General features: G+C 43.8%; 1 long non-coding RNA gene across 3 annotated transcripts in view; it reads left to right on the forward strand.

Moving 5' to 3' along the window:
• Nucleotides 1-894: 894 nt before the first annotated feature.
• Nucleotides 895-22,339, forward strand: part of LOC112544034 (uncharacterized) — a 67,156-nt gene continuing 45,711 nt past the window's right edge. Inside the window, exons 1-2 of one of the 3 annotated variants that reach the window (XR_012902756.2) lie at nt 2,019-3,991; nt 8,560-8,600. This is a non-coding gene — a long non-coding RNA (uncharacterized LOC112544034). Of the gene's footprint in view, nt 1,550-2,018; nt 3,992-8,559; nt 8,601-13,964; nt 14,671-22,339 lie in introns of those variants that run through there. The other 2 variants (XR_016349225.1, XR_012902755.2) reach the window with 2 other exon arrangements.

The raw sequence follows: 22,339 nt of genomic DNA on the forward strand, positions 1-22,339 counted from the left end.
AATGCAATACAGGCAAGGTTTTAACACTTTTCCAACAATAAAGATTTCTGCTGTTGTCTTCTTCAGGGAATCATACCATCTTCAAAATGAGTATTGGGAAAACTGCAACACATAAATGTAACCAGAGGCTAATTCAGCAATCACTATTAACTGGTTGGCTTTTAATGATTCTTCATCAAATCTGAAGTTAATTACATAGAGCTCTCACAATATAGAATGGCAGGAGGTCAGGTTATGGTCTTAGCTGCCTCAGACGGTAAATATTTTCTGTTTAATATGTACAGTTGCTTATAAAGCAAGGTCTTGGTTCTGCAAACATGGATTTACTCCTGTTGAATTCCACAGGGCTACTCACATGGATAAGTGTTGCTGGATTCTGGCTTATCTATAACAACATAAAACTATGATGAGCCAAAGGTATTTGATTAAAATAAAGATACATACAAAGCTTTCTTACAATAGTCTTATTTTTGCTTTTTTTTCTGGGTCAGGATATGTCTACTTAGAATGTAATGTCTTCAAAGTATGGACACTTTTTTGGCTTTACTGTACTTATTGTACAGCACTGGGTAAACAGATGCTTTAGATCAAATTCTAATATCCTTCATCAGTGTTTCCTCAGTACAGTAAAAGTTTGTTGTCTAGTATGTCGGAGGAACAGGGGATTCTGGTATGGCAAAAATTCCAGTTAACTAAGTGGGATGGAGTATGAGTGTGGGAGGGTTCTGGGATGGGAGTGTGGGAAGAATGCAGGGCACAGGCTCTGGGACGGAAATTAGGTATGGGAAGGGATTCAGGGTAGAAGGTTGAGGTGTGGGAAGGGTTTTAGCATTCCAGATCCAGGCAGCAATCACCTCAGGTAGCTCCCTACAAGCAGTGGAATGTTTCTACTGCACCGAGTCAGAGGTGCAGCTAGGTGGCTCTGAGTGCTGCCTTCACTTGCAGGCCCCACCCTGCAGACCTCATTAGCTGTGGTTTCCAGCCAATGGGAGCTGCAGCGTGAGGGGGCAGAGTCAGGGCAGCTCATGGAGCCCATGCAACTTTTCCCCTGCCTAGGCGTATCAGGGAAATGTCAGCACTTCTGGTGAGCCATGCAGCACCAGATAGGGAGCCTGTAGCAGGGCAGCTGCCCTGTACTGGCCCTTTAAGAGCCAAACGCCAGCCTGGAGCAGGCCCGGGGAGTTCAGCCCAGCTGGGCGGCGTTGGCCCATTAAGGCCCAGCTGGGAGCTATAAAAGGGAAGGGCTGCTTCAGCAAAGGGAGTGTGAGCCTGGCTGCCGAGGGAGCAGGACGCTCTCTGGAGCTAGGGCCAGGGCGCTTGGACAGCCACCCGGCCAGCCTGCTAGGCCTACGGCAAGGCCTGCTGGAGAGACACCAAGCCCCCGGAAGGGGGGGCTCAGAGCGAGTGACTTGGGCACTGCCGGAGGGCAGTGTGGCGAAGAGAGCAACGCGACCAGAAGATTCCAGAGGGGAAACGCCACGTGAGCGGAGGCCTGTGCGGGTGGAATGGACTGATTCCGGGGGACAGACGATGGACCCCCGCTACGGTGGTGAGTGACCCCCTCACAGAGCCTGCCTGTTCCACACCAACCGGGCCCTGTTGAAGATTAGACATGCTAGTTTGTAAAGCTTTCTGATTGGTAAAGTGCCATATAACACAGCTTTTACTGTACTTCCTCAAGCTGGATTGTTGCCTGAGTGAGGACTAAATATGGATTTCAGGATTTAGCCCAACATAAATGATAATCAAAAGATAATGATAATCAAAAGAGAAAAGGAGATGTGTAGAAGAGCTACTCTCGTCATGAAAATCTGTTGAAGGAATGAGAGCTAAAAGTTAGACCCACAGGAAAAAAGAGTCAGTTGGAAGCAAAATAACCAAAAACCAAAAAACCCCAACCCTTCACTAATACTCCGCCTCCCCCCCCAATATTCCCACATTCCCCTCACACAACAGAGCCTACGGGGGGTCTGGGTTAATAGATTTTGTAGGCTCCCCTAGGCTCTGGGGCCAAAAACAAGGAATTCAGTGTGTGGGAGGGGGCTGCTGGGAAGTGGGCTTGAGATATGGGGTCTTGGCAGGAGGGAGGGCATAGGATTGGGTTGGGAGTTGTTGCATCTGGGAGAGTGGAAGGGCTGACAGGTAGGGTGCAGGCCTGGAATCACGGTGTGGCGTCTGGCAGCGAGGAGGGTGCAGGAGTGAGCTAGGGATTGGAGTAGGGAATCTGGGCGGGAGGGGGTTGCAGGGTCTGGGCAATGGGGCGTGCTTACCTTGCGAAGCGCCCTGAGGCTGCACATGGATCCCCTCCTCCCATGTCCCCAGTGCTCCCAAGAACTGCCCCCCGCTGCTCCCATTTGCCACAATTACAGCCAATCAGAGAGGTGGGGGGAAAGTCTCCATCTAGCACTTTGACGTATGGCCGTTTCCCCAGCCGAGGGGAGAAGAAAAAGAGGAACAGCAGCACGTAGAGCTGCTTCCTCAACTTGCCAGATCTGGCCCCAGCTTTCCTGACTCCAGCCAGTGAGGCTTGGTGCTCCAACACCCACACTCACAAACACATACATGCCAGCCCTGTGGGGGCCACTGAATCCAGCCCCTGGACTATAGGTTCTCCACCTCTGCTTTAAAATATAACACCACCATTTGTTTATTAATTCTAGCTTTTAACTAAGGCAAAAGACCAGTTGAAGGCAAGAGGAAGAAATTTCATTGCTAGTGGAAAGCTAGAAAGAGCTAACTTAAGTTATAATAATAAATGTATCCATGGGGGTATTCTGTCTTATTTCATAAGACCAAATTGAGAGAGAGAGGCAATTTTAACTATTACTATTACTACTGCCGTTGAATCTATTTGGTTGTCCTTTGATCAGACTTAGGGCACATCTATACAGTGGGGCTAAAGCCGAAATAATCTATGCAACTTGAGCTATGTTAATTGTGTAGCTTACGCCAAAATAGCTTAACTCGGCTTTTGTCGCTGTCCACACAACAGGAAGTCTGAGAGAGCACTCTTCCTCCGACTTCCCTTACGCCTCATAAAATGAGGGTTACAGGAGTTGGAGTAAGAAGTCTTTTAGCTCAACATTATTTTGACACTACATCGAAATAATGGCTTTCTGTGTAGATGCGGACTCTGTTATTTCGGAATAATGTCAGTTATTTCAAAATAACACTGCTGTGTAGATGTACCCATAGAGAATATAGTGTGTTCTTCTATACCCTTCCCCTTCCCATCCACCCACACCTGTACCAATGATAGCACCAGCCAGAGCATACGCTCAGACATGCTCACGGCATAACCTTCTAGAGAATTTGTTTCTGTGGAGCCAATGAGTTTTAGGAAGCCAATTCCTCCCAAGAGCACATTTATATCCATCTAAAATTCATTTCAAATGAAATATTTATGATTTTTTGTGGTGGGGGCAGTGGGGGTTTCGACTGAGTTGAGCTTGGTCAGATCGAGTTAGACGCTGCAGGCAGTGTTGATAGAAGCCATAATCTCTATCTGTCCCTCCCCCCTCAGACTTAAATGAGCATTTATTCCAAACCCTTTCTTAATGCTGTAACATAATTCATTAGGACAGTCATAATGAGCTGATAATTAGTCTGGTAGGAGGGGGTGAGTAGAGGAAACAGAAATGCTAGACAGAGAGAAAGTCAAACAGGCTGGGGCACCTTAAAGAGCCCTGAGAGAGCCTTTTGTCAACAAAATGGATCAGGCTTGCAGGCAGTAAAACTTTCAAATGACCTTCATGTCAAAATATTAGGCTGCTGTTTTTTGCTAGATGGTGGTTTCATAAACATAAAGAGCACACATATCATTCAGCGAGCTGTAACATTTGTCTCAAAAATGTGGTATACTTCCCCCCCCCCCCCGCTTTTTTTAAAAAGCTAGTACAGCCTCCAAATAAGGGGGGAGGGGGAGATGAAGGAGGGAGAAGATGACATCTAATATCACAGCCTTCCATTTAGCCTGAAAATGAGATTTACGGTAGGTTTGTCTTTGTTCTCTGGTTTGTGTCTGTATGTGTGTTTAAGGAAGCAAGTAAATTGCTATAGAACTACATAGATCCAGGAGGTAGGTATAAACGCATGGAGAAATTACACATATTCTATTCAGGAAAATTACCCATTGAGGTTTACAGTTTATGGTGAAAGCTGGAAAATGACAACCGTGTTAATATGCTGTAAATTTAGAAGATAGATAAAATATGATTATTATAAAGGCGGCCTTCCCTGGATGAGTGAAACATCAAAACAATCTGTAGCAGGTGTACTCCCTTAGAAGTCCTTTTTTTCCACAGAGCAACTTCAATACAGGACTACAGGGGGTTGAATTTTCATTGCCTAAAATCGTAGGAACTAGAAATGTATTACTGAAAGCTTTAGCTCTTTTGGTATTGCACTTGTTTTTAGGCTCCCACCCCCATCTGTCCTTATCTAACAAGTCCCAGCGCTGTGGGACGCACGTAACTTGAACTAGCCAAGGACTGATAAGACATCACTGAAGCTGAACCATAAAAACATGTGTAAGCAGTAGCAAACACAAGCATGACTTGCCAATTTAATGAAAGTAGAACTAGGTAGGTAGCAGGGAGACCGAAAAGTTGGCTTGTGTTTAAATTGTGTTTCATGACTTGTTTTTTTCACTTTGACAAACAGAATTATTAAACTGTTCTCTCTCTCCCACCTCTGTCCTTCTCCAGTCTCCTTGCCTGTCTTTTTCCTTTTGAGTATCCAATTCTTTACCACTACAAGTCAAAGCACTGGGGCTCACGCAACAGTCTTCAGGTGATTTTTGGCAGCAATGTAGTAAGCCTTTAGACCATGTTTAGACTTGAAAATAGCCCTGATTTAGCTACTGGCGAGCAGCCCTCTCAGGCTACGTCTAGGTTTCTGGTAGATCTTGGATTACACTTTAATTCAAAAAGTGATCTCATGCTTAAAAAGCTTGAAGACAAGTGGGTTAGGCTGTCCTAGAGATGCTTCCTCTGGGGAAATACCCAGTCAATGGCCCCCTCAGGGTACGCCTACACAGCAGGGCTAAAGTTGAATTAAGCTACACAACCCCAGCTACATCAATTGCGTAGCTTAAGTTGAAATAGCTTAATTTGGCTTTTGGCGCTTTCTACACAGCAGGAAGTCGTAAGAAGAATGCTCTTCCTTCCACTCCTCATAAAATGAGGGCTACAGGAGTAAGAGTGAGAAGTCCTCCAGCTCGACATTATTTTGAAATAAAGGCTTGTAATGTAAACGCGCACTATATTATTTCAGAATAACATCAGTTATTCCAAAAAATAACACTGCTGTGTAGACGTACCCTCACGCACTAAAGACGGCCCCCTACTATTCTCTTCCCCGGAGCTCCTGCCTTCCTCTCCCTGCTGGCAAGTCTGGGGTCCATCTCACTCTGGCTCCCCAGCACCAAGAGGAACCACTGCAGTTCTGGCAGGCCTGCAGGTCTAGCATGCAAAGTGGGAGCTGGCTGTGGGGTGCACTCCCAGCCATATGGCGTGTGTGTGTGTGGTAGCTACGGTATCACTGCATAGCGAGGCAACTTACAAGGAATGTTCTGTGGGGGATATATGACAAAAATCTTTTCACTGGCAAACAGTACCCCCAAAACCAAAAATAAACCCCAACCCCCCCCAACCAATAGCGTAGTGAGGGGAAAGTGGGGGATAGTTGCCCCCCTGGCACAACATGGGGGGGGTGCAAATTGACACCCTCTGCTCCCCCTGTCATCCCGCCTGCTCCTTCTCCGCCTGCCATCACCTGCTGGAGCCTCCTCCTCACCTTTCCTCCCCCAGCTCGACCCTCCTCCATCTCCGCTGGCAGGTTAGTGCATGTGGGGGTCTGGCCCCAAACTGGAGGGGTTGGGGGAGGATGTGGGTGGTACAAGCTCCCCACCCCCCCTCCCAGGGTTGGGCTCAGCCATGCACCAGATTCGGGGCCCTGCTGCACGGTGGTGGGTGCAAATTTTGCCTTTGTCCCTGGGTGCATAGCACCCTCGCTATGCCACTGCCCCAAACAGACAGACAGGGCATCTTCAGTGTCAAATGAATCTGAGTTACTTTACATTTTTGCTTCCAAACCTGTGTGGATGTTCACAGCAATGTCAAGAAGTGCCTACCTGCAAGGTCTCTTGTGATGTTTTTGAGTGAAAAAACCCCCACCTTGTTGCAATGGAATTCAGAAGTTTTGATTGAATTTTGCTTTGAGGTTTGAGAGTCCCTCCCACACAACATTAAGTTCAAAGCAAAATTTAGGCTAGAATAAAGTGAGGCATGCACCTAAACAGAAAAAGCAGTTTACATACATCTCTGGTGGTTTAGACCCATAGTTTCCCACAGTTCTAATTATGAGTGATTTGTAAAATTAAACAATGTACCTGGCACAATTTTTCTAGGAAAGCGTCTGTTTTAAGTACTGTCACGGTTCTGTCAGAAAAGCTGAATATGGATCTCAATGACCTCTAGATGAACATGCAGTTTAGTACACATTTTTTTTAAATGGGGAGCCACCATGCAGTCTTGGCATACCAACTCACTTAGATGCTAGATTTGATCAATATAGAATGAGGCAAAACTCTGACCTTGCATTCAGGTGACATTGGGTTATGCTGGCTGGCTAGATCAAGTCTATTGATAAAACTCTTCTTTTATTTTTCTAATCCTTCATTGGAAGAGATCACCACTTGTGTCTCTCCCCCAAGAATGTAACAAAGTAAGAGCCTCTGGAAACCAAACCCAGCCCAGATGCCATAATGCCAATTGCTTACTTAATAAAGGGATGTAACTGACAGAATGCAGTTCACATGCCTGCATTTTAACATCTTGTACTATATTCTTATAATTTAACAAATTGTAAGGTTTTTTTTAAAATTACATTGAATTATTATAGATAGTGTAGTTAGAGTTTGGCGTTTCCATTATGTGAATGACCATTTGCTTCTCCCTCTGTTTGTGCAACTGTTTGAGTTGTACATATGAACTGAGAGTAGAATATAATTACAGAAAAGGCTGGTAGCATTGCCTATTAAGGTTGCTGGACACTTTCTATGATAAGATCCTGTTTTTCAGTTGCTTACAACATGGCCAAATCTTAACCACTTGGACTGAAATTTTCCATGCTGCATGGCTGCCTGATATGGAATTTTACTGCTGTAGTTTCAGTCAAAATGGTTCAGGTGTTTGAGACTAAAGGTAGGAGAAAAATAGCATTGTTTTGCCCATGTTGAAAAAAAAAACCCGGTGATTTTTTTTGAGACGCTCTATTATTTCTCACCTTCTCCCCTTGCTTTGGAGCAGGGGCTTGACATTTGATAAAGGGTGATATTTGCGCCAGGGATATATGCCTTTGCTATTCCTGTGAAAATCTGCTCAAATCTGGCCGAGTTAGAAATCTTTGAAAAAATCACAATTTATACAAACTCAGCAGAGACTTAAGACTGTAGGTACATATCCTAAAGATTCTATTTGCACTGAACATGCTCTATCCTGGGGTTCACATGGTTGTGAACTGGGCTTACCCTGCCATTGCAGCTGTGGGTGGCTGCAGGCTCAGCACCAGAACTGAAAGCAGGTTGTCTCTCCTGAGCTATTGATGACCCCTGCTGGGACTAGGAAATATGGAGGAGGTAGCCGCTTGATTTGAATGGGGATCAGAAAAGAGAGAAAATGGACAAGAAACTGGGAGGAGGGGAACTGAAGTGGTTGAGAAAGAAGACTGGGAATGTCATGGGGACTATGGAGGGGCAAAAGGACTGGGGCAGGGATGAAAACCCTGAAGAATGGAAGACTAGGATGAAGAGCCCAGGGTGGGGAAGAGAGGACAGACAGGGGTCAAGTTTGCAAGCAATGGGGGAAAGTATCTGCTCACCAGACCATGTAATGCTATCCAGGATTCTAAGTCTCACCATTCTGCTGCTGTCAGCAAATGCGTGACACCCATTGGCAAAGTGTCCTATCCCTGCCTAGTGCTGGTCCACATAGAGGATGACAACCCACTATTGTTATCAGTTACTCCATTAGCTTAAGTGGAAGAGGTGAATCTGAAGGTTCCAACCCTGATGATCACCCATCTGGGTGTCTATGATATTCCATAATGGATTTTTTGGGGTGGAGAGTTGTATTTTTCCTCTTTCTCTCTCTCTCTCTCCTTTACAGAAGAACACCAGTGCTTAGCTTTGCACCTTAATAAAAAGTTAGGAAGTTTCAGGAATAAAGTTGCCTTAAGGATGATCTGATGGTTAAAGCAGATGAATAGGGGCGGCCTGTCCATATAGGCGAACTGGGCGGTCGCCTAGGGCGCCAAGTTAAATGGAGCACCAAATGGTGGCACAATATCATTGAGGGGTTTGGAGGTAGGGGTGCCGATTGCATGGTTCTCCTAGGGCTCCAGATGCTGGCAGCTAGCCTAGGGCCACCCCTGCGATGAATCCTGCCCTGGAGAACTGGCTTCTACCCTGTCTCTGCCAGAGAGTTTCTATGATGCTAGGTGTCACTAAAACCAAAATGTTCATGCGTTGTCACTAATTGTATGTTCCCTGTTTCCTAGGTACTTAAGTAGAGACACCTAGATTCTGATTTGCAGGAGTGGTGAGTAGTCATAGCTGGCAAACACCATTTCCCCCAACATCATTCTGTAAACAGCTTAGCAACCTTTGCTGACACTTTTCATAACACTTAAATCTGAGGTAAAAAAACACCACAGAAAATTCCAGCCCAAATAATTAGTCTGGCAAAGTTAGAAGCAAGTGATAATAGGGTCTTCTAATGGAAAATATGAGACAATGTTAATGATAGGTGTCACTATGATACATTCAAATAGTGGGTTCAGACTCATTAAGGTTAAGAAATATTAAACTAAGGCTAATGTTCTGTTCTTGGCTCATGTTGGGATGGGAAAATACCTCTTAGCTACATTCAACTTGGGGCAAAATTTTATGGCGGAGTTATAAAAAGTTGAGGGTAGGTATTTTTAATGAGTCACTGTAAAGCCTTAATGGTATCAGTACAAGTAGATTTTATAAACAGTATTTAAGATGTGAACACATGGAGTTGGGGCCCAAGACATGAGTGGTAGCTGTGATAGTATTAACTGTAGCCAGATAACAGTGAGCATTGTAGGGAGGGTGCATTACATAAGCGAAATAATAAATTTGATTTGTTTTTTTTGAAATGCTGACACACAAAACTGAATTAATCTCATGGTTTTCCCTGTAGTCCACCTAACTCTGGCTGCAGGCAGATGCTTACTGCTGAATAAGACAAAAATATCTCAGCACTCTAACACTGAAGTGAAGTGCAGATTGTTTTTATTTCATAGGGACAGAGATAGTAGAGTCTCGACAAACATCCATTAATAAAGCTTTTTAAATTGTGATGGCCACGGTATAGGTGTGGGTAAAGAAGGTTGTCTAATTGCAAATTTGTAATGGGTTGGGGAAGTAAGAGGATTACAAGGATGAGTGGAAATAGGTATCCCTGTGATCAGGTGCAAGCCTGGGAAAATTAGAACTCAATGAGAATGTGGGAGTGGGAAGAGAAGAAAGTAAAAGAAAATCAAGGACACAACACAATTCATTGGAGTTGAAAAATCTTAAATCTCAAAACTAAGAACACTTAGTGAAGGAAAAGTGATGCATGCTAGGAAAATGACTAGCCTTAATTCTCCAAGCATCATGTCTGCTATGGGTGGGTATTTCTATGTAACATCTGAGGTGCTGCTGCTGGATGTACCACTTTAGTTGCAGCTGAGGGCAGGTAGAATTAACATTTGCTGCTTTGCTCTGGTGTTGCAAGAAAAAAGTAGGAAGAGGTTGCAGGCAGGTGGTATTTTAGTTTCTGCTCAAATGTGAATGTTCACTACATCAATGTCTACAACCACTTTAAAGAGTGATTAACTGGCACTGTGGCTTATTATAGTGGTTTGGTCAAGGTGGACCAGATGTTCCACTGCTCAAGAAAATGTGGTAGGTTAGATTCTGCCCTGAATATTTGCTCATAACTCACATTGGTATCAATAGGAGTTGAACAGGCCAATTGGTGAGTCACAGTTGAAAGAATGAGACAGTCTTTTAGGGAAAGGAGCAACTGAACAAACTCCTCTGCACCCTCAAACTCGGTTCTGCTCCCATTTCACAAGTAACCCCATTGAAGATTATCTGTACCAGGAAAATGAGCAAGATTTGGCACATGGTGGCCTTCACAGAGTTTGGTGTACAAGAGGATTTATATAACTACAAGCAAGAAAGGGACCAGGGAGACTCACAGCATCCAGTTTCTTCTACTTTGGCAGGGAAGATGAGCGCCTTCACAAAAATAAATGATGCAGACCTGCACCTGCAACCTTTAATGGTTTCATACACACAGATGCTTGGAGCTGGAGGTAGACATGGGAGATGTGGCATTTTGATTTGAGATTTTTGTACAACTCTGCTATATTTCTATCTTTCTATCAGTCATATATATTTGTATATGGCGGAAGTTCTGGCCAATAAGATACCTTCCACCACACGGTTGGTGTTGAGTTAATCCAAAGCAAAGGTCAGATGAGGTACTAGGGAAAACTGAATGTCAGTAAAATGACCCCTTTAATTTGGGTTGTCAAATCAAAATAAATACCAATTGGAATTGTCATATATTCCCCAATAACAATATAAAGCATTAATTTGGTTTGGTCTGGTTCCTGTAACAAGTACTATCTTCCAGAAGGACATACACATACTTTTGGTGGGAGAGCTTCTGGTCCTTTTCCTCTGTATTCCTTTTCTTCCCTGTAATAGCATCTTACCATACAATGTTTTCCTTCCTGCTTCCTGTAGGGGATAGTAAATTGAGCTTGTGTCTTTTTTTTATTTATAAAGGAAGTTTGAACAGGTTGTATTTGTAAAAAAAGAATTGTTTGTGTAAGTCCTATTGAGGCCAGAGTCCTCTGAATCTTGGGGAAACAGTAGTGAAATGGAGAAGCAAGAAAGTAAAAGTAGAGGTATTAAAAGAGGAAGGCATTTGAGGCAAACAGCCTAATTTTTTATACACTTATTTATAGTTATGCCTATTTAACTTTAAAAACTGATTTTAACATTTTATTAAATATTTGAAATCCTTGCTCCTTTAATCCAGGTGTTAAGAACACACAGAGGAAAAAAATAAAATTCTTGATCTTCCAGAGGTTCTCCAATAAAATCAGGAAATATCAAACTTTACCTTCTTGATTTTTTTTCCTCTAAAACTTTTTTAAAAACCTCAAACATCCCCATTCCCTGGGCCTTTTATTGTTTCATAAGCCAAAAAAGTCCATTTAAAAAATCAAGTTTGCCTTTAGAAAAGGCTTCGTTTCTGGCAGCAGTATTCCTCCATATTTAGGGCTGTACTCTGCTTCCACTAAATTTGGTAGGAAAACTTCCACTGAATGAAATGGAAGCAGGATGGGATGCCCATAGATATTTTCACTTGGTGTAGTACCACTATATGGCTTCCATTAATATCAGAGAAAGCCATGTGCACACTCAGAAAAGAAAAGATTCCTTTGCCTCTGTTATATTTCTATCTTTTCTATCAATCATATATATTTGTAGGCATAGAATTCTGATCCTTTTGAAACAGCTGTTTCAGGCCTGGAATTCAGGGGGTTAAACATTTTCCATGGGTTTAAACATGGAGCAATAAAAAAACAGCCAAAAGAGAAACTCACACCAAAAACATTATTATTAATAATAATAAAAAGACATTTTGGCCATTTGGTCATAAATAGTACTATTCAATAGCACAAGAAATCATGCAGACTGTGCAGGGAGACATAAAACTACTGAATTATGTATTAATGTGTCATATATAAAAGGGGAAAAGCACTAAAGAAAGATTGTAGAAAAAAAAAACCTGCCATTAAAAAGTGAATGCATACCATTTGATCAATTATGTTAAACATAAAACAAGAAAAAGCGCCATTTGGAAGTTAACAAGTTAAATGCTCTTACTTCTGATACTGGATTTTCCCTTATAAGCTATAGAAAGGTGTGGCTAGATCAGAGGTTCAAGAACTGATTTTATGTCTGCCCTCATCTAAATCAGATTTTTGTTTTGTTTTGCTTTGTTTTCTTACGAACTTGGAAACTTGGAGATGTATGAGCTGGCTGATATTAAACAGGCGCTGACACCAGCCCAAAGAGGGTATTTTGGATGAAAAAAGCCTGAGCTGAAATCTCCTCGCAATAGCAGTAAGAATGGCGCTTTTCTGCCATAAGGTTTGTGGTGGTGTTGTGTATGCACATGTGAAAGAATCACATCTTGCATATAGAAGCACAGGCTGTTCTGAACAGAGGAGAAAATGTGAAGCAGTACAGGAAGAGGTGGCCAAGCCCACCTCAGAGCGCATGTTTGATTTCACTTGCTTCCCCACAGGCTCTTTACCGACAATATCAGTTGTTGATAGACCTAGTGGAGTTTGCTGCTCTCTGGAACACGGGATGTAGAGAAAGGTCGCCAAGCTTTTCCTCAAATGGGTCTACTGTCAAGACCCCTCTTTTGCCATGCTCATCTAATTGACAGAATACTGAAGAGACTGCAGCTACCCTCCTCTTTGATATGGAAGTGCTTATGCTATGGTGGAGACTGCAGGATCAATCTCAGTCTTAGCTAGTCAAATCAAGGCTGTGCATTCGGGCCTGTAACCATTGTGGGACAAAGCTCCTTTTTTCAGGGCTGTGGTAGTCAAATGCAGCATAGAATGTTGTGGTTCTATTTAGCCCACAAGGCCTCACTTCAGTCTCCCCTCCCCCTTCCTTAGAAACTCTGAATTTCTGTGTCAACCACAAACCTCTGCAAAGTTTCTAAATAATTTTGATAGGCCTGGCAGGAAGCACAAATGACAATGAAAAGCACTGTGTGGCTGCTTTATTCTAAACTGCTACAATCCATTCTACACTGCAGAGCTGTACTTCAGATCTAATTCCAGCATGTTTTGGAAAAGCAGAATTCCCTTTGGTCATCTGTAGCATGGTTTGTCTTCATCTTTGTCCAGCCTCAGTGGTGCCAGTAACATCTTCATTGCAAGGTGAAAAGCATTCAGCTGTTGCAGTGACAGCTGTGGCTAATTCAGGTGCTAAGACTCCTGTACTTGTGTTGCTCCCATCTGCTCTTGCTTGTTCTTATTCCCTAGCTATGGCGTAGAGACTCTAAACCATTTCCACTCGGAAAGTTCATAGATCAACACCAGATGAAGACAATGAGGCCTTCCAGAGCTTATCTCTCCTAAGGTAAATGGAGATGGTTAAAATACATGTAAAATAAATTGTACTCCAATTCTATTCCACTGTAGAAAAGAAGAGACTGCAAATTTACCTTGGTTTTGGTATCAGCATGTGGATTAGGAGGTACCTGAACTAAATGTTTTTTCTTTTCAACAGAAGCTGATCTCTGGAAATAAATAGATGCTGGTTAAACTTGAACAAAACTAAACAAAAAAAAAAAAAGGTGAAACAAAGTTAAAGGGAATGAAAAATCAAACGAATGACTACATACATACCTTCTATTTTCACTTAGACGGCATGTCTATGTTGCCATAAAAAAACCTAATGGTGCTAAATCTCAAAGCCTGGGTAAATTGGCTCAGGATACTTGGCTAAAAACTGCAGTGTAGCTGTGTGGGCTTCAGAATAGCAGGTGCGCAGGCTCCCCTGAGAGCACATGCCAGCTGACCTAGGCCAGCCACGGGAATTTTATTACAATGTAGATGAAACCCTACGCTATGTCTATACTGGCGGGTTCTTGCGCAGAGCGTCCACACTGCCCGTTCGCTCTTGCACAAGAAGATTTACAGTATGGTGTCGCGCAAGAGGGCAGTGTGCACGTGCGGCAGGGGCTTCTTGCGCAAGAAAGCTCTATGGTTAAAATGGCCATCAGAGCTTTCTTGCGCAAGAGAGCATCCACACTGCCATGGATGTTCTTGTGCAAAAGCATATGGCAGTATGGATGTGTTCTTGCGCAAGAGTTCTTGCACAAGAACCCTTGTGCAAGATGTTCTTGTGCAAGAACCCTCCAGTGTAGACCAGGTGATCTGTATTGCTTACTACTATTTACCATAGGCTTCAGCTCTTGTATGGTACTTCCCTGCTCACATGTTGTAGGGTTATGTAGCTGTGTGCAAATCTTGGCATATCTGTATTTTTGGTTATATTAACTTTATTATGTAGAAGTTAACATTTAGCTTTCTTGTAGTGAGTAATGTTGTAACATATGTTAATGTTTATGCTGCATTGGAAATTGATCTCTTGACTACAAAAGGAATTTTATAATCCGATAAGTGTGCTATTTTGCAAAGTTTAGAGGCAAAGTTCATTGGCACCGGTTAAATGAAACAAGTTACTTGTTAGAAGAAAAGCTATACCATGAGTCTCTGTGTCTGTGATTGGATGAGTGAACAAGGGGATCAGACCAAAGCAGAAGTGGCTCACTTCTGAGAGAGTGGAAATGTTGATGAGGTGGGGCTGCTTTGCATATTTTTTCTGATGCAGCTGGGAAAATGTGTGTGTTTTGGCAGGAATGCCTTCAGCTTTTCCCTGGTCTGTCTATGGTTATTACTCTCTGCAATTCCTTTCGGAACTATCATTTAAAAAATCATTTGGACATAACTGAAGTGTTTCTATCTTGTTTCTAACTTGTTCCAGTTGTAAGTATATTTTTTTCACTGAGTTCTAGTGCCCTCAGATGTGAATTATTGTTAACCTGAGGTCTGGAGAGTGCTGTAATTTTCCACAGTTAATGGGAAGTGTTTTAATAATAATACTATTAAAAAGAATCCCTGTGTTCTAAATTTTGGATCTGATTTTGAATCCCTTGGCACTGCAAATATTTGGCGTTCATGAATCAGTTTCAGCATGTTCCAGATGCCTAGTTGTAACACTGAGATCTCAGCAAATCTTCCCTAAATTCTGGAGTGTTGGGATTTGAGGCTGAAGTCTGGACCTATGTTTAATTGTTTATGTTCTGGTCAAACTAGCAGATAACTTCTTTGTTTCCCTGATTGCAGAGTTACCTTGTATCATGAAGCCAAGGTCCACACTGAAGAGCTGTCTGAGTGGTGGCCAGCCACCAGTGTAACTTCCCCATTACCAGCCCCTATTTAGTGTAGAGAAAGTAAATTGCTGTAGGGTGCAATTTTGCACCGATGCAGCTTGCCCCAGTTTCAAGCAAGGGATAAGCTCAGGAAATGCAAGCAACGGCTGTGTTCATGTACATGAAGGGTTTTCAATGGTGGCTGGCCACCAAAAGCTCTAGTTGGGGCAAAACCCCAGTACAAATATGATCTCAGAGTTTTTAAGTACATAGCACATTCCCTGATTAGCTCAGATATGCCCTCATTTTTCCTCCCCACCCCCAATTTTTGTCTGGTGAAATTAGACATGGGTCTTCCTGGATGTGTAAAAGCCATTGGGAGAGAGTGTCATTTTTTTCAATTCAGTTTCCTTACATTTTATATCACACATGTATGTTCTGTTTCCGAAGTTCACTCTGTTCTCTGAAATATCGGTTTTCTTTGTTTGCTGAAAGCTTTAAATGATTCCTGTGTTCAGTGCAAAGGTCATTCAGTAATAGCATTGGCTACAAGTTAATAGCGATGGGTTCCTATGATCTTGTGTGGTGTCTCAGGCAATATGTATGACTTCACAGTGAACAAAGAGAGAGGGTGTTGTGTGAATATGGGATGTTTCATTCGCACAAAGAGTGAACATTCTGGCTTGTGATTGTCATAAGAACATAGGAAAGACAGTGGCCAATACCCATGCAAACCCAGCTAGGACATTTATGGAATTACTTTCAAATGAGAAATAGGCTCAAAGAGCTCTGCATGGCAAGTGCTGTAGAAGATTTTATTTGTATTTTGTCCAGTGTTGTTTTGGGTACAATATAAATATATTTAAACTGTGCTTTCCAGGCTGAAAATAGAGGAAGCTATTGTGAAAATCCTGAAATTAAAGCTTTCAGGAATAAAGAAAATCAGGGCTGAAATATGCTTTTAATATGCTTAAAGATATTTTCAAAATTGATGCTACCTGAATTTCTGGTAGCAACATGTTCAGGAGTTGAGGGATACCTCAGGAAAAGGCTCTGACACCTAATGATTTACAGGCAGTCCCCGGGTTACGTACAAGATAGGGACTGTAGGTTCGTTCTTAAGTTGAATCTGTATGTAAGTCGGAACTGGCGTCCAGATTCAGCCGCTGCTGAAACTGACCGCCAGTTCTGACTTACATACAGAATCAACTTAAGAACCCCAAGCGTCCCCAAGTCAGCTGCTGCTGAAACTGATCAGCAGCTGATTCCAGGAAGCCCGGGGCAGAGCAACTCTGCCTCGGGCTTCCTGTAGTCAGCGCTGGTCAGTTTCAGCAGCGGCTGAATCAGGACCAGAGCAGCTGGGGTGCTGCTGGGTTGGACCAGTAGCGCCCAGAGTGGCGCTGCGGGACCAACCGGCAGCACCCCAGCTGCTCTGCCACAGGCGTCTGGAGAAAAGCCTAGTCTGCTGGGGGGGGCGAGGGGGGGGCGTACTAGCTGCGCCCTCCCCCCCCCCCACCCCAGCAGACCAGGAAGACACGGGTGGCGGACCGAGACGCACCGCAGTCCCGCCGCCTGGGTCCTCCGCGGCTTTGCTCCCCGTCTCCCTGGTCTGCTGGAGACCAGCAGACCAGGGAGACGGGGAGCAAAGCCTCTGAGGACGCCGGCAGTGGGACAGCCGCGGGGCATCTGGGCTGTCCCGCTGCCGGCTTTCCCCGCAGCTTTGCAAAGCCGTGGGGAATCCAGCAGCGGAGCAGGTGCCCCGCTGCCTGAGCCCCCCCGCGGCTTTGCAAAGCCTCGGGGAAGCCGGAAGCGGAGCAGCCCAGGAGCGCCTGGGGTGCCCCGCTGCCCGAGCCCCCCCCTCGGCTTTGCAAAGCCGGGGGGAAGTCGGATCCGCGTAAGTCGGGGACTGCCTGTATAGCACAGTAGTAATTCTGAACAAGCCAGAGCCCAATGTCTGCTGAGCACAGAACATGACCTGGGTGAAAGGGAACCAAAACCTCATTTAGTTACAGGAAAGTCTAAACTGAGCAGTGCTTTAAAGATCAACAGAATCTTAAAATGAATCTCCTATCCTGCTTAGTAGCAAGTGAAAACACACTGGGGAATTCTCTTTGACTGGCTTTGGATTGCATTGAAGCAGGGACAGCTGGGCTCTATACATCTCCTAGTCTTCTGAAGGTGCAAAAAAAAAAGACATTTTAGTAATCTGGAAGATGATCTTGCTTCCATTTTTAAACAGTTTTGTCTTCATGAATATTTACTCAAGCATTGTTCCCTTGGTTTTCTGGACATTCCTACTCTAGCCCCATCCCCCTCTTTCCCTGCCCTTTAGTACTTTCAAATCTAAAGCCTCAGAAATCTAGCTTCCAAGGTGTTTGCAAAAAAAGATGATTTTTAAAACTAGAAAATGCTGATTGAGGCTATATAAAATCAACTCATTTAGGAGCTGCGACACTTGACATAATTTCCTACTTCTTAATTAAAAAAAAATTAAAGTTTGAGAATGATGAGGACATAATTTTTCCATTAGGTCAGTCCGTTGGAAAGTTAACATGAAATATAAGTATCTGTGGCAAGGAAAGGTTCAGCTGTAATGGTAGTTCTGAGCACACTGATATTTAGAATTGTGAAGGTGTGTTGGTGGGCGGGAGGGTGTAAAACATGTTTTCTGATACACACTGCAAAGCTCAGTAGTGAATGAGTGGGTGCGCATGCTTGAAAGAGCAAATTATCCACAATTAGTATTTGTTGAGTGCTGAGTAAAAGGACCCGAGGTCCACTGCTGCAATCCTCCACAGGGTTCAATTGCACTACCGACTATACTTCATCTAGTACCTGATGCTCTGAGGCAGTAGCAATTGATGACATTACTCCCTAGCTGTACCAAAGTAACTCGGAAACCTCTGTATTTAGTAAGTCATATTTGGAAATGAACTTGGAGGTTATAAGATCTAACAATTGGCTTCAATGTTATTTTTAAACCATTTTAAAATAGACTTTACTTCATTTGATATAACTGAGTGCTTAAAAAGATGCCAACTGTTCCACATGCATGGAAACAAAATGTGGGCAAGTCTAGCTTATGGGCTATTATTTCATGCTGGAAATCTCTTCCATTGAGGATTCTCCCCCTCTCCTAATCCAGCTTTCTATGAAACAAAATAAATTTGAATTTGAATACTGGAACAATCCATAAAATCATCACACTGGATTGACTCAGGAAGGAAAAAGCTGTCTTTAGTCAGAGAACTGAAGTTGACAAAGTGATCACGACATATGTATTTCCTCTTGTTTCTCAGTACTTTTTCTCAGTGACTAGACTGGGGGAAATGTTTAAGTCTTTAAGAAGCTGAATGAAATACTCCCTCTCATCTGTACTGTGGAAAGTCCCTATTACTTATTCTCTGCCTGGAGCTTCCAGTGACATCAGTAGATGTTCCACCTGCACAGATAATAAGCAACGTAGAAAAGGACTCTTGTATAGTGCCAGTTGGAAAGAAGAATTGTCCTTTCCAGTTTTTATTTCCAGAAAATCTTGAAAGCATGACTGGCATAGGGAGGGAATGAGTCTTCCAGATATTTCTTTCCTTTGAGAAGGGAAATCTGAGGGTCTGTTATACCCTGCTGTCTTTGGACATTTTTGCCAGACGTTGGATACTCTTTGTTCTCAAGGAACGAGTTTGTGCCTGTGCAATGTCAGATTTTATCAACTCATCTCATATGTTCACTTGACTCTTATAATATATTTTTATTTTTACCATTCCCATTGCCTTGAATTCTGAGTGTCTAGTTGATCAGACTTCTGTATCTTGAAACATGCATAATGGTCATCCAGTCTTAAATTTCTCATGCAAACTTTTACTGCATTAGGGAGATGTAGTTTTTCTTGTTTCCTTTGCACAAATGTTCCATTTGAACAAGGAAACAGTTACGTTACGTGTGTCTGCCAACTTATGATCTCAAAGCACTTTAAAAAAATTTAATCTTGTAATGCCTGTGATAGGTAGCTATAGTTCCAGTTTTTGAAAGAGATGAATGAATAAATCTTAGTGAATATTTAATGTAATAAATTTGGCCTCTTTCCTATTTGGGGATTGTCCAAAGGCACCTTTTGATTTTCTTAAGTGTATTTCTTGTTCAGAATTACCCCTGAATAATTTCAATAAGCAATTTTTACACTTTGTGTTGCCTGTGGGAAGTTCATTGTTCATATATAATAACTGAACTTGGATATTTGGTCTACATTGATTCATTTTGATCAGACACCTGAGTGACATGGGATACTTCTACACTACAGCGTTAATTCGAGTTAACTTAATTCAAAATAGTTAATTTGAATTAAGCTAATTCGAATTAACACATCTACACACACAACCTATTTTGAAATAGCGCGTCCACACTGAGTGGACCCTGAACCGAAATTAAGGCTGGCCGGAACCAGTTCTGGCAGGGCATCAGGTTAGGACTTAGCCTCAGGCAGCAGCCCCACACGCTAACTGAGCTCAGAGCTTAAAGGGATCCAACCCCCACCCCGGACAGACAGTTCTCAGGGTTCCCTGCTTGCTTGTTTACCTCAATGAGGGACAGCAAAGCAGTCGTGTCTTGGAGTGCCCTGAGTGCCGGCACTCGGGACACCACAGCACTCGGCCACATGGAGCCAGAGCTGCCTCTGGGCACGCCGGTGCATCTTGTGGTGGTGTTGCCACAGGCTACCATCCAGGGAGTCTATCAGGGGGCTGTCAGGAACCAGGAGGCCCTGCGGGAGAGCGTCCACCCTGAGGAGCCCTCAGAGCCATCCCGGTCCTCCCCACTGGGGGCTCATGCCCCATTCCTCCCTCGCGTCCTTCCACTTACCCCTCCCTAGCCCCCCTTCCTGATGTCAAACAAGACACATATGTTCAAAAATAGAAACTCGGTTTATTGAACAAAACGGTGGGGGGGATGAACCTCTGGGGAGACTGGAAAATGAGGTGGGAGAGGGGAGGGGGAAACCTGGGAGGAGGGAGATGGAAGGGTGAAGCAAGGGTAAGAAGGGGGAGGGGAAGCTCAGGGCCCAGGGTTGGGGGTCTCACCAGACCAACCTGACTTTCATGCAAACCTGCTTCTGGGTTCACATGTGGCCTTTGGTGGCCAGGCTGGCAGCTATTCTGCCATAGATGGCTGCATTCCTCTGTCTAGTGTGGAGATCATGGGCACTGGGGGCATCCCCACCCCCCAAACCTGAATAAGATCCATGATCTCCACCCTGGACCAGGAAGGCACCCACCTTCTCCGGGCCCTGTCAGGCTCCTGGGTGCTGGCAGACTGCTCCTGGGGAGCGGTGGAGGGCTGGCTGCCAGTAGCTTTGTTGGCTCATGTTTTGGAGCCACTGGCTCGGGCCCCAGTGGCCACTGCTGGCTCTGGGCTGGCAGGCTTGGAGCTGGCACAGGCACTATGGCCAGGGTCTACCCCTTTAATGGCTTCGTGGTGGGGGTAGAGGAGAGTAAGTTTTCCTGGTTGTGCCCAGAATGGCCGCCAGGGCTCCATGGGAAAGACTGGAGGCCCCCTATTTCAAATTAAGTGTCTACACAGAACTTAATTCAAAATAGCAATTTCAAATTTGGCATTACTCCTTGTAGAATGAGGTTTACCAAATTCGAATGAAGCGCTCTGCTATTTCGAATTAATTTTGAAATAGCGGTTTGCATGTATAGACGCTATTAAAATTAATTCGAAATAACGACTGTTATTTTGAATTAACTTTTCAGTGTAGACATACTCATGGATGTTTCTATGCCTGGACATCATATCAGTTTTCTGCTGCAAATACTCACTTTTCTGAAATTACAAATCATGTGTTGATAATGTATGCTGCTATAATAAACATTCCTCCAACTAAATGCATTTGTTAGAATGTTCATGAAGCGGGATCACAAGAGGGATGTGAAACGAATACTGGTTGAACCCTGCAATCTGGGATTCCTTGGTCCAGCAACATCTGTCCTCCAGCAGGACCACAGATGTTCCAGGACCAGAGAGTCTTGATGGAGGACTGGCGGCTGGGCTCCCCCGCAGCTGGGCAGTCAGGTACAACCCAGAAGGGTTTCCCAGGGTGAGGGAGAGGGCAGGGCTCAGTGCATCACAGCAGGGCTGGGTTGCCTGGCGTACAGAGAAGGAGGTGGAGGGACTGAGAGGGCAGTGAGGTTGGTGGCAAGGAGGAACCAGGCAGGAGGCTGGCAGATGGTCCATGGCTGAGGGGAGCCAGTAGCAGGGGAGCCAGATATGACCTCCCCTGGTCCTGCAAAATCCCTCATCTGGGACTGGTCAGGTCCTGAGGGTTCTGTACCAGAGAGGTCCAACTTGTACATTTTTAAAAAATGGGTGAAAATTTGTTGAGAATTTTTAGAGGGGAAAGTCAAGGCATAGATATTAAGTGAATATTCTGAGGAGATACTGCAACTTTGTGGCAGAGTAAACCAGGCTAAAACCTATAACACCTACCTTTTTTTTTTTTTTTTTTTTTGGTAGCACTTTTTACAGTATCTTTTTTCCACTTGTGCTCTTCAAACTATCCTGGTCAAACAGAGATTGGACACTGTACGTACCAGAATACTGACAGAAACTCCTGTTTTCAAGAGATTTCCAGCCTAACCTTATGATATGTCTATAGCTGTGGTGACCAACCAGTTCTGAAGCAGTAGCCACTATGGCTGTGTCTGCACTACAAAGAAAAGTCAGAAAAAAATACGCAAATTGCAAACCGCAATTTGCATATCTTTTTCCACTTTACTTCTGAAAGAGGCTCTTCCGACATTTGGCCCATCTACACAGGGCCAAATGTCGGAAAAAAACCCTCATTTGGAACATCCCTTCTTCCATGTAGAACGAGGTTTACAGGGATACTGAAAAAATGTGTCTGCTTTTCTGAAATTTTTTCAGAAAAGCAGCTATGTTCCTTGGACGTGGTAGAGCTTTTCCAAGATACCAAAAAGCTCTGCAATGCAGACATAGGCTATAGTGGCTACTGCTATAGAGAACTATCCACACTCCACCAACCAAATAGCCACATGTCGGACACCATGGGTTTTCAGTGAAGTTATAGTAATTTCTATCTTGAGGTAACCTCCAAGTGCTAACTGTCATAAAGATAGCATGTGAAATAGAAATGCAGCTTGCTGAAGTGATGTAAATGGTAGGAGAAGCTAGCTGCCCATGCAGATACCGATTTTGTTTGGGCTGGCTAGCTTGTCCCACTGCTCATGCCAGCTGTGGCTTCCCTTCTGTTTTTAGTACACTAGCTTGAT

Source organism: Pelodiscus sinensis, chromosome 3 (genome assembly GCF_052426305.1).
Source record: "Pelodiscus sinensis isolate ZL-2025 chromosome 3, ASM5242630v1, whole genome shotgun sequence".
NCBI lineage: Eukaryota > Metazoa > Chordata > Testudines > Trionychidae > Pelodiscus > Pelodiscus sinensis.